This window comes from Symphalangus syndactylus, chromosome 5 (assembly GCF_028878055.3).
Source record: "Symphalangus syndactylus isolate Jambi chromosome 5, NHGRI_mSymSyn1-v2.1_pri, whole genome shotgun sequence".
In the NCBI taxonomy this organism is placed as follows: Eukaryota; Metazoa; Chordata; class Mammalia; order Primates; family Hylobatidae; genus Symphalangus; species Symphalangus syndactylus.
The window spans coordinates 124,074,583-124,086,698 of NC_072427.2; the positions used below are offsets into that span (position 1 = coordinate 124,074,583).

A 12,116-nucleotide genomic window follows, 5' to 3' on the forward strand; every position below is an offset into this window, starting at 1 on the left:
ACATTTATTTGGCCTAGAAGACAGCAAATTTTTTTGATTTGCTCATTCCCCTCTTTTCTCAGCTCAGGATAACTTTCCTCAGGGGTGCTTTCGGCTGATGCTTCTGTACCAGTTTTCCTCATTTCTCCCTTAGGATCCCTTACAAGTTTTGGGCATGCATCTGCATTTCCTACCCTCCCTGACTGCTATCTTCTCTCTCTTCACGTCCTCCTTTTGTATCATGAAATAGGTTCTCATGTTGATTTTTCACATTTTCGATTCAGTTTTCAACTAAGTTATTTTCACTCCAGCTCCAGATGATAGTAACTTCTAGAGTTGTTAAAGATACCTTTTGTGAAAAATCTTTAGCTACTTCTTATTAAGTTTTATATTGCCCTTTGTTTTGGTTAAAAATCTGTTTGCGATACAGGCGATTATGGTAATAGCCTAGAACACTGGGGAACTCAGGTGAGGAGCAAAGTAACTCAGAACCTGGGGTGCGGCAATGACCTGGGGACAATATGGAGAGAGTGGAGGGGGAGCTGCAGACTTGTTTTGATGACAAACGCAGCTACATTAAGATCAGCCTACATGTTTCCCTTGAGTTAACACCATGAGAAGTGCAAGCTGGAAAAGATCATCTTATGTGTTGTCCTGAGGCTGTAGGTTGCCTTTCTGGGATGGCCTGTCTCCTTCAAAGCTATTCTTGACATTTATTTGAGTTGGGTTTCATTTATGTCAGAATATTTAGAGTGAGGCCACAGTACCATGATTGATTTCAAGTTTCACCCTTCCCTAGGAATGACCTTGGAAATAAGCAAGGGATGTCTTCATTTCACATGTGGGAAAAACTGTTGCACAAAGAAGTTAAGTAATTTATCCAAGATGGGAAATCTGGCGGAGTGGCAGGGCAGAGAACTTTTATAATCTTCTAATATTTGTAGAAATTATTTAACAGTTATGCTGTTTTAGAATCAGGTATTTATGAAAGTTTTTAAAGTTTAAGTGAGGACTGACATTCAGTGAAGTCCTCAATGTTTATCTTCCATATGCCCAGTCTTCCATTTCCACAGACTTTGGCGCCTTCCCTGTTTTTCCAACTCTCCCTACGTGTGATGTTTCAACCAAGGATCCCTTGTCAAAATCTGACCTCAGCAAAGGAACCGAATCTATGCCCTCATACAAGAAAAGCATTTATGAATGCTTAATGTATTACTTCCCTTTAAAAATTATTACAAATAAATGAATCTCTAATTGTAGAACTTGGCAACTCCAAAAGCTGGGAAAAGGGTTGAAGAACTGAGGTGATGAATAGGGAAAGAAGTTTTGAAAATCTTTCTTTTCTTGGGCCTTGTTGCTCACCATATAACAACATCCTCTTACTTTTCCTGTGGTGGGGAAGTACCCTGTAGTACTAGCAAGGTGCACCTAGGTAGAGGACAACAGGAATAGTTATCCTACTTGCGCAGGCTTACATTTTTACACAGGAAACATAGTTTCTTTTACATGTTTATTTACTTATTTGTTCTCAGGAAGACTGACAGCTGGGTGATGTGAAAGGGACATTATGCTTTGATATCCTTCAGATAGAGAAGTCCTAAATTGCGGTTAATTTCTTGTGCATATTCAGCTGCTAGATTGCATACATCACATCACTAGCAACCTGTGCAGAACGGCCAAGGGTTGGAGTATGTGGCACTGGGAACAGAGATTGTCCTTGGAGATTTCTGCTATATTCCCTGCAACTTCAGGACCTTCTTGCTCTTGAAAGTTGCAGTTTCATATTGGCTGCTGGACCAGTCCTTATGATGTGCCACTTATCAATAAAATGAATTGGTTTCTCCAGGGTGTGGTTATCTCATTATGGTTTTAATTTGGATTTCTCTGATAACTAATAATGTTGAACATCTTTCCATATGCCATCTATATATCTTTTTATGCAAAACTTAAATATTTTGTACATTTTTCTAAAATTGGTTTATTATTGAGTTTAAGAGTTCTTTATGTATTCTGATATAAGTCCTATGTCAGACATATATATCATAGTCAATTCTTTTTTTTTTTTTTTTTTTTTGAGACAGAGTCTCTCACTCTGTTGCTCAGGCACTAGTGTGATCATAGCTAGTGAGCTTCAAACTCTTGGGCTCAAGCAATTCTCCTGCCTAAGCCTCCTGAGCAGTTGAGATTACAGGTGCATGTGGCCACACCTGGCTAATTGTTTATTTTTTTTGTAGGGATGAGGTCTCACTATGTTGCCCAGGTTGGTCTTGAACTCCTGACCTCAAACAATCCTCCTGCCTCAGCCTCCCAGGTTTCCTTACACACACACAAAAACGCTAAAACAACAACAACAACAACAAAAACCCTGTTCTCTGCCATCAAAGAATGGGGAAAAGAGTGGCCTAACAACAAAACACAATTTTTTTGGCAAATTCAAAATTTGCCAAACTCTGTTCAAACGCCAATGGAAAAATTGCAGCCTCCTCCTCTAGCCCACAAAGACAGACTTGAGTGCTATGATTCCCCAACTGAGTGGTATCAGCAGGGCTGAGGTGGAAGCTGATCGTTCCTTCTCTACCTAATGAAAGGGAAGGGTGCTCTGATTCTCTTGGAAGTGAAGGGTGTTTGGACTCTCATGCCAGGGTACCATCTGCAGGGTCCTGTGCTAAAATGGGCCTCCGTGCTCACCCAGAACCAACAAGAATTAACAAGGCGGTGTGAGGCAACTGTAGTCACCACTAGGTTGAAAGGAGAGCTAGACAAATCCACAATTATAGTTGGAGACTTTAATACCCTACTTTCAGCAATTGATAGAATTATAAGATAAAATTGTTTTGGCTATTCTAGTTGCTTTATATTTTCCCTATAAAATTTGAATCAGTTTTTCAATTTCTGCATAAATGTATACTAGGATTTTAATTGAGATTATGTTTATCTATTGGCTACTTTAGGAAAAATTTAATTCTTAACAACATTGAGTCTTTTGATCTATAAACTATTACATCTTTCCATTTATTTAGATCTTCTTTAATTTCTTTTAGGAATATTTTATAATTCTTATATGAGTCTTGCATATATTTTGTTAAATTTATTTCTAAGTATTTCAAATTTAAATGACATTTTTTAGAATGAATATGCCTTTGGCCTTCGTTTTGGAGGATATTTTTGCTGGGTAGAGAATTTGGGGCCAACAATATTTGTTTGTTTGTTTCCACACCCTGAAGATATTGTTTCACTGTTTCTTTACCTCTGTTGTTTCTGATCATAAGTCAAAATTAATTTGCATAATTGTTCCCCTGTATGTAATGTGTCACTTCTTTGGCTCCTTTGAAGATTTTCTCCTTATCTGTGTTTTTTTTTTTTTAGCAGCATAAACATAGTCTTTTTTATATTGATTCTTCCCCAGTTGGCTGAGCATCCTCAATCTGTAAATATAGCAACGTTTTTGGTCCTGGTTATTCAAAAACTATGCTTTCTGCTGCCTGTCTCTTTCTCTTCTTCTATAACTTTAGATGCTTGTATGAGAGATCTTTTGTTATGGTCTCAGAAGTCCTCGAAGCTCTGTTAATTTTTTTAAGTCTTTTGTCCTTTTTCTTTGTGTTCTTCATATTGGATAATTTCTATTGATTGATATTCAGGCTCCCTGACTCTTTTCAATATGATCTCAATTCTAATGTTTAGCTCATCCAATATATTTTTAATTTCAGATATTATATTTATAAATTCTAGAATTTCTCATTAGTTCTTTTTTATACTTTGTTTCACTGCTATTCCTCTGCCCTTTCATTCATTATAAGCATATTTTCCTTTACATCATTCATCACAATTATTTTTATTTTTATTTTTCAACTTTTATTTTAGATTCAGAAGGTACACATGCAGGTTTGTTACCTGGGCATATGGCATGATGCCAAGATTTGGAGTACGAATGATCCCATCACCCAGGTGCTGAGCATATTACCTAATAGTTTTTTACCCCTTCCCCCATCTCTCCCTCCTCTCTCTAGTAGTCTCCAGTTTCTATTGTTGCCATCTTTATTTCCATGAGTACCCAATGTTTAGCTCCCACTTATAAGTGAGAACATGTGGTATTTAGCATGTAGTATATTCTATGGTGTATATGTACCCCATTTTCTTTAATTGATCAGAATTATAATACCTGCCTTAAAACTTCTTTTCTGGTAATTCCAATATCTGGGTCATCTTGGAGTTTCTATCTCTTGATTGTCTTTTCTCCTGAAAATTGCTCACATTTTATTGTTTCTCTGTATTTTGAATGCTAGGACTTGTATACTGGACATTATGAATGTTTAATAGCAAAGACTCTAGATTTTGTTGTATTTCTTCAAATAGAGTTGTGATTTGGTTTTGTTTTGTTTAATGGGCAATTAACTTTGTTGTATTCAAAGTTATGAATACAACAGTCTATGAACTCTGTCTCTTGGACAGTAGCTCAAACTGCAGTTCAGTTCTTACAGCCTTTACTGGGTTGGATGCAGTCTGTCCATCTATGAATATTCACAGGCCAGGCAGACATTTGAAAAGCATGTACACACAAAATTTGTTGTTTCCTCTCTTTGATTCTTTCCTTTTTGGGATTCTCCCCTTACTTTCCATCAGCTGGGTTGCCCTGAACTCTGTAGTCTGTTTCTTTAGTCCAGAAAGACTATGGATTTTCTCTCAAAATTTTAGTCACCCTGTACCATGCTGGTTGCAGCCTGTCTTCGGACCAAAAGTCGTAAGAAATAGAAAACTCACCCTGTGCCATTTCCTTCCTCTGGGTATCAGCTCCTCTCCAGAATCAGCCTGCCTTTATTCACACTCTAGTCCTTTAGATAATTATGTTGTTATAATTATTGTTTGTTTCGTTTTTGTATTTTTTCTAGCTTATTGTTATTTGTAGAACGGTTCATCTAGCAGGAACCAGTTTAGTCAGACTAAACGTGAAATACCAGAAGGTACTATTTTTAAAATGTTCTTTAAAAAATCTATTTTACTTTTTTTTGCTAATATGTAGAATGATATTGGATTTTTGTATAATGAACTTGTGTCCTATGTCATTGCTGAATTTACTTTCTAGCTCTAGTCACCTTTTTGTCTATTGTTAGTGTACTCTGTCTAAATAGCTGTTTTGTCTGTGGCAGTTTGATTTCTCCCTCTCCAATATATATGCCTTTCATTTCTTTTTCTTGCTACAACATTCAGTACAGTGTTAAATTCAGTGGCAGTAGCAGAGATTCTTCCCTTCTTCCTGACTAAAGGTGAAAACATTTGGTCTTTCACCACTGAAAGTGAAGTTAGTGTCATTTCTCCATAGATGTTCTTTATCAGGACATTCCCTTTTATTCCTAGGTTGCTGAAAGTTTTTTATTACAATTTTGTGTTTAATTTTCTCAAATGCTTTCTCCGTATTTTGTTTTTCTCTTTTAATTCATTAGTATGGTGAATTACATTGATTTTTGAATGTTAAAAAAATCCCTTTGATTCCTAGGATAAACTCTGCTTGTTCATAATGCATTTTCCTTTCCATATATTGCTGATTCTGATTTGCTGAAATTTTGTTTAAGATTATTGCCCCATGTTTCTAAGGGTTATTGATCTGTCCTTTCTTTTCCTGTAATGCTCTTGCTTGGTTTTTTCAGAATAATGGTAGGCTAATAAAATGATTGGGAAGTGTTTGCTCTGCTTCTATTTTCTGGATAAGTTTTTGTAGGAATGTTACTATATCCTCCATAAATGTTTGATAAACTATATCAGTGAAGCTATTCGTACCTGGTATCTTCCTTGTGGAGATATTTTAAATTATGAATTTAATATCTTTAAAGGTATCTTCAGCCCTGTTTCTATTCTTTTACACCAGTTTGGTAATTTATGTCTTTCAAGAAATTTTTGTATTTCATTTAATTTTCCAAATTTATTGGCACAAAGTTGTTCTTAATATTTCCTTGACCTTGTAATGTCTGTGGGACTTTTAACAATGTCTTGTCTTTTATTTTGAAATGGGTCATTTATCTCCTCTCCTTTCATCTTGAAGAGTATTGAACTTATATTATCCATAACAGACCTTTAGGAATGTTGGAAATATTGGGCCACACCCTAGAAGAGGGCATCACCTTGAGCTAGCAGTTTTCTGAGGCCAACGGCAAAGCTCAAAGAGGGACACAGCTGTGACCTGTTAGCAGTTAACATTCCCAGCAACTGGGGGCTGTGTGCGTCGGCACAGAAGAGGAGAGCTTGGCAAAGAACAGCATTAGCCATTTTGTAAGGGAAAACACATTCTGAATGTGAGATAAAGTTTGAGCAAAAGCAGGGTATTAAATAGAAAGAGATTTGCAGTGACAATATGGAATTGGGCTTGGTGAGGGCCAGGGGGCAGAGAAATAAATGTGGAAAGGGCCCCAAACAGTGCCGAGCAACCTGAGTTCCCTGGATCCATAGGGGTCTAGGAAAATAGTTATGTGCATCCTAGAAACAAGGATAAGTCAGCCCAGCTGACGGTATCAACCTTATGTATTTATGTGGATTATCTCATGCTGATGGGCACTCAGACTAGTGAAAGTGAATATTTATTTTTGCTCAATAAATATGAAATATACTTCCTGGTTCCTGATCAAGAAAGTAATTCAAATGTATTCTCAAATCTTAAGAGCTGAATATTTATCTCTGGAAATGTAAATTTATTATTGTGTATTTTAGACAGTTTTTAAACAAAAAAAATTCTCTCTTGGAAACAAAACCATCTTGCAAAGCTTTCTTTAATTGATAATCATTTGAGTATCTACATGCACTAATAATATTTATTATTCACAAATTATCCAGACATGAATGTATTACATGAATGTAGTTTCTTTATCACCTCCCAAAATTCTGACTATCATTCCAAATGGAGACATGTAGGTCTTTTTTTATCCTCGTGTTTGCCAGGAGCAGAGTCTGTTTCTGATATTTAGAGGTTGTCCCTCCTTTCCTCTTTAATTACACAAGATTCCTACCCTTCTTGCCATGAGAATCTGTTTCCAAGAATATATCTGAAACTCAAAGAATAAATGCTGGCTATCAAGAGGGTTATCCCTTCCAGGTCAATTTTCAGGTTTATTAGGAATCAAAAGTCTAAACTATAGGAAAATGCAATTTTAATTAGCTGGTAAATTTAATTTCTTACAGATGCTCACAAGTCTGAATCCCAGGTCTCTTCAAAACTGTTGCATCTCCTTTACTGACTGGCAAAATTGCTCCAAAACCTCTGCCTTCTGGCTACCTCACCTCGGCTGGCCTGCCTTCAGAACTGCCACATGTAACAAACACCAAGCTCACCATCTTCTCTCTTCCCCATTCGCATCTTTCTTCTCCTCAGTTCCTTAGTTCTGTTCATTCTCTGGCCAACCAAATTCAAGTCTCAGTGTTATCTTTGGCTTGCCTCTCTCCATTGCTTTTCATATTCAATCATTCATTCAGCTGTGATGATTCTATCATGAAATGACACTATAATTTTCTATTCATTTTCATGTGTACTGACACATCTTTGGAGCACGTGCTCATCACCAAGACCCAGCTGCTGCCTTAACCTCCTGATCTCCTTTCTTAAAAGATTTCTGTTTTTCAGTTCTTCTTGCATGGTGACAAAATATTAATTTTCTAAATCATGTCATTCCCATGCTTTACATTCTATAATAATGTGCATTTCTTCACAATCCGCAATCTTCTGGTCCCAGCCCACTTTCTAATCTTCTCTTTCTTTTTTTCTTCTTTATACATTCCACCCAGTTTTGTCCATTCTTCTAAACAAGTTGCATACTTTCCTATCTTTGGTCTTTCCTTGTACAAGAGTTTATCCTCCAATATGACAGTAGGGCTCTACCATTCACCTGTAGAAGATTTTTCCCAAGTTTTCAACCCTCAGCTTATCTCCTCCTTTCTCCATGAAAACTTTTCTGGTCACTGTGGCGTAGAAGTCTCTTCCTCTCCTCTGAACATCTAGAACTCCCATTCTCTGTTGGTTTAGCACTAATTGCCTTACATTGTTAGTTTCCCCTTTTTTTCTTTTTTGGTGTACAGGGTTAAAAATATACTAGACATTAACTGTGATCCTGTGTTCCCTTTCAACTGAAAGCAAATTCCAGGCTGAGCAAATGGGAGAAGCTGAGAGAAGGGGAAATAACTCTGCCTAATAGGGGGCTGGTGGGCCTGGAGGGTAGACTGAGTAATCTTAGGAAAGAGGCCAGGGGCAGAGAGGAGGAGAACCATGGCAAGCACAGGTGTAGGGGTGGATTTGAAAGATTTGGAGATGGGAAAATTAAGGTCTGAGGGAGACACGGGGATTCTACAGTAAAGAGAGAAAACTGTGCTGTGCGTGGTGTGGCACAATCTTCCCTTCACATCTCGTGAGAGTCCTTCAGTAACGACTTACGTTACTTTTTACTGAAGACCATGTCAGACGTTTTCTCATTAAGACAGATTCTGTTTCTTGTGATATGACACTGTATGGAGATGGGCTTTCAGGTGAGAACAAGAAGGGCTAACTACACACACACACACACACACACACACACACACCTTACACTTCTTAGTATTCCATGTCATGCCAAGCAGTACCATGAGTAGAAGGAGCTTGCCTGCTACCTTGGATGTTTGTCTTGGTGTTCTTAGACCTTTGTACCCCTTTTCACCCAATTCCCATAGACCTGTCACAGTCTCCAGTGGTTCTCCCAAGATTCATGTATTCTAGTGACGATGCAAGGAGATCATTTAGGGTTTGGGAAGAAAATAAAATGAAAAAAACATATATGCACAGGCACATGTACAGACAAAAAATTATCCTTTAAAATTTGCTTTTTGCAGGATATGTTTTACAATGTGCATGCAAAGTAGAATTGCCATATAATAAACACTGCTTCGCAATTACAGCACTAGAATTGTAAATATTCTTTGAAAGGATCTAATTCATGGATTTCCATACCTTGTTATATTTCAGATAACTGGACACTTTAAAAATACAGATTCCTAGACTCCACCTCAGACCTACTGAATCAGCATTGGGTGAATGTTAGGGACAGGAATCTGAAGTTTAAAACAAGCTCCTTGGTTTATCGTGAAGCAGCCCACTTGTGGCCTGCCTTTCACTGAAATCTAACTCCCTCATTTTCCTAAAGAGAAAAAGGAGGACCCTAGAAGTAAAGTGACTTTCTGAGGCCACAGCAGATGGGTAGCAAAGCCGAGACAGGACCATAGTCTTCTGTCTTCTAATTCCATGCTTGTTCCATCCCTATTTATGTGGTTGATTTTCAAACTCTGGGCAGAATTTTCTAGCATTTCCCAGACTCTTCCTTCTCCTATTCTATCACTCTGGACACTTCCCCAAGTTTTTTTTTAATCTGTGGAAAGATATCCAGTATGATGTCATTAATATTGTTGCTAGCAGAATCATGCAGAAATTGAGAAATTTCAAGCTGTAGCACAAATGGCTTGAGTTCCAGATGGAACACAAAGGGAACAAATTTTAAGACTACTAAATCATACCAATTGTGGTTGAAAAATACAAAAAGCATTCAAGCTTTCATAGATGAGAGAAACACAAATAAAGGACCTTTGATAAACCCTTTTGCAAGCATAGATGAGTGAGAACATGGTGGTCCTAATAATTAAAACAGAGAATTTAGGGGAAGAAACAAATTTGGGGAGTTTGCTGACATATTAGTTAACTCTTTCTGTGTAACAAATAACCTCAACATTTAGTGGCTTCAAACACTACACATTTGTTACCTCACTGTTTCTGTGTCACAAATGAGGCACTGCTTAGCTAGATGCCTCGGGCTGAACGTTTCTCACGGCTGAATCAAGGTGTTGGCTGGGGTTGCAGTCTCATCCGAAGACTCCCAAGCTTGCTTGTGTGATTGTTATCAATAGCAGAGTTCAGTTCATCAAGGGTGGTTTGGACTGTGGGCCTTAGTCCATCACTGTTGGCCGGAGGCCTCCATCAGTTTCTTGCATAGGGCCTCCCTGCAGGGCAGCTCACAACATGACAGCTGGCTTCCATCAGCGTGGGCAGGCAGGAGGGCAAGAAATGGCAAGCAAGACAGGCTCCTGAGTCTTTGTGTAACTTCATATTGGAGGTGACATCCCATGGCCTCTGCCATACTGTCTGTTAGAAGACAGTGACTAGGTCCAGGCCATGCTCAAGGGGAGGGGATTACCCCTGGGCATGAGTACCCAGAAGGGGGATCTTTGGAGGCCTTTGGAGGGGCTGCTACCACAGTTGAGTCTGAACGCCTGTGGGAGGACTAGGTGGAGGCATCCAGCAGGAACTTGGACATCTGAATTTGAAGCTCTAGGGAAATGTCTGGGCTGGAGATTCGGATTTGGGAGTTAGTAGTATGTTATGAGCAAGGGGTGAAATCATGGGAATAGATCACGTCAGCCAGGAAAAACATTTTTTTAGGTATCAAGTAATTACTGGTATGCGCTAATTAGTAACTTTTTAGAGAAAATTCAGATCTAGAGTGAAAACAAAAACAGATGTAGGAAAACAGAAAAGTCACTAACCAAAGCTACTTGTTACTCATAACTTAATCAAGACTTTCATATTTGCCATGAATATTTGGGTTAGGGCAGGTGGCATTTTCTGGTATCATTAGAATACTAAGATCCTGAAGAAAAAGTGCATTCTTTACAAAAATTATTTAAAATAGGTGACCAAATGAAATGTAGAATGCCTCTGGATGGAGAAAAATAAGGTCTAGTTTGCCTTTCATCAGGTTTAAAGCAGAGATCAGATGGATCTCAGTGTTTTCAACAAGTTTTGGGTTATGGATATTATTAACATTCATATAATATGATTAATTGTAGTCATTTAAAGACTGACTCCTACAGGCCCACAATACCCCTTCTCTTCATAAACACATAGGCCAGGGTGTGTCACAGAAACCTTGGAGAGCTAGAAGTATGTCACCATGAAGGATGGTGAAACACCCCGCATGTCCCCTTTGGCCCATAATCTTCCCTCCCTCTGTGCCTTGGACTCATGCTCATCACTTCCGCCTGGAATGTTCTCCCCATGTAGCCAAATCCTACCCTCCCTTCAAGGCGATCCTCAAATCCCATTTCTTCCATTAAGTCTTCTGACTGGACCACTCCACCCCACCCTACCTCTCTCCTCTGTGGATCCCTGTCTTGGTGCCAGCCACTTTGGAGAATCATGCCCAAGCCAGGTTCTGTGCTGGCCTTTTTCTTTAACTCCAGAAGTTGGTAAACTATGGCTGCACAGAGTAAATCTGCCCCCACGCCCTGTTTCTATATGGCCTGCAGGCTATGAATAGTTATTACACTTTTAAATTGTTGAAAATGATCAAATGAATATTTCATTGCACATGAAAATTATATGAAATTCAAATTTCAGTGTCCATAGACAAATTTTTATTTTTGTCAGTAAAATGCACGTGGAAATTTGTTTTCTTTTGCCTTACGGTTCATGAAGCTTAAAGTGTTTGTTAGCTGTCTATCACTTTATAGAAATTTGCTGACCTCTGCTATAAGCACTCATTTTCTCCCTCCTGAGAGAGGGCAGGCTGCAGGATGGGCACATTTTGGTGGCTTCTGTAGCGTCTCCCATAGTCTGCAACACAAGGCTGGTGTTTGGTAACACTTGTTGAATGGAGCTAAGAGAGAATGTTTTTAATTTGTGATGGATACAATGTTATGTCCTTTCCTGCTGTCCAGGCCTCCGCTTTATTCGCCTCTGCCGTTGGGCTGGTATCTGTTATGTCTGGTAGAAAAAATGACAGGGAATACCAGGGTGGGTCACAGAACTCATGGAAAACACAAGTGAAATGAAGTCTGGGAACCAGAGCTTTTGTTTTGGGTGGAGAGCAACTGTTTGCTTTGGGGGATTGAGGTAATGAAAGTTATTTCAATAACATAATTCAACAGTTGTACATGCTTTCTGCCAGAAAGATGGCTAGGCAGACCTCACCCAGGGACCCCATCCACAAAATGCAAGGGTTAAACACTCAAATGCTGAACAAATTCTCCTCCCTGTTTAGCAGAAGATAAAACTATACATCCACCAGGGTTACAACTATGTAAAATACACCATATGGACAAAGACTAGAGGCAAAATGAGAAAACTAAAACAGGGTTGTTGG

General features: G+C 38.6%; 1 protein-coding gene across 3 annotated transcripts in view; it reads left to right on the top strand.

Moving 5' to 3' along the window:
* The window catches only part of FBN1 (fibrillin 1), a 336,957-nt gene that overhangs the window by 82,142 nt on the left and 242,699 nt on the right, over positions 1–12,116 (top strand). The window lies entirely within an intron of this gene.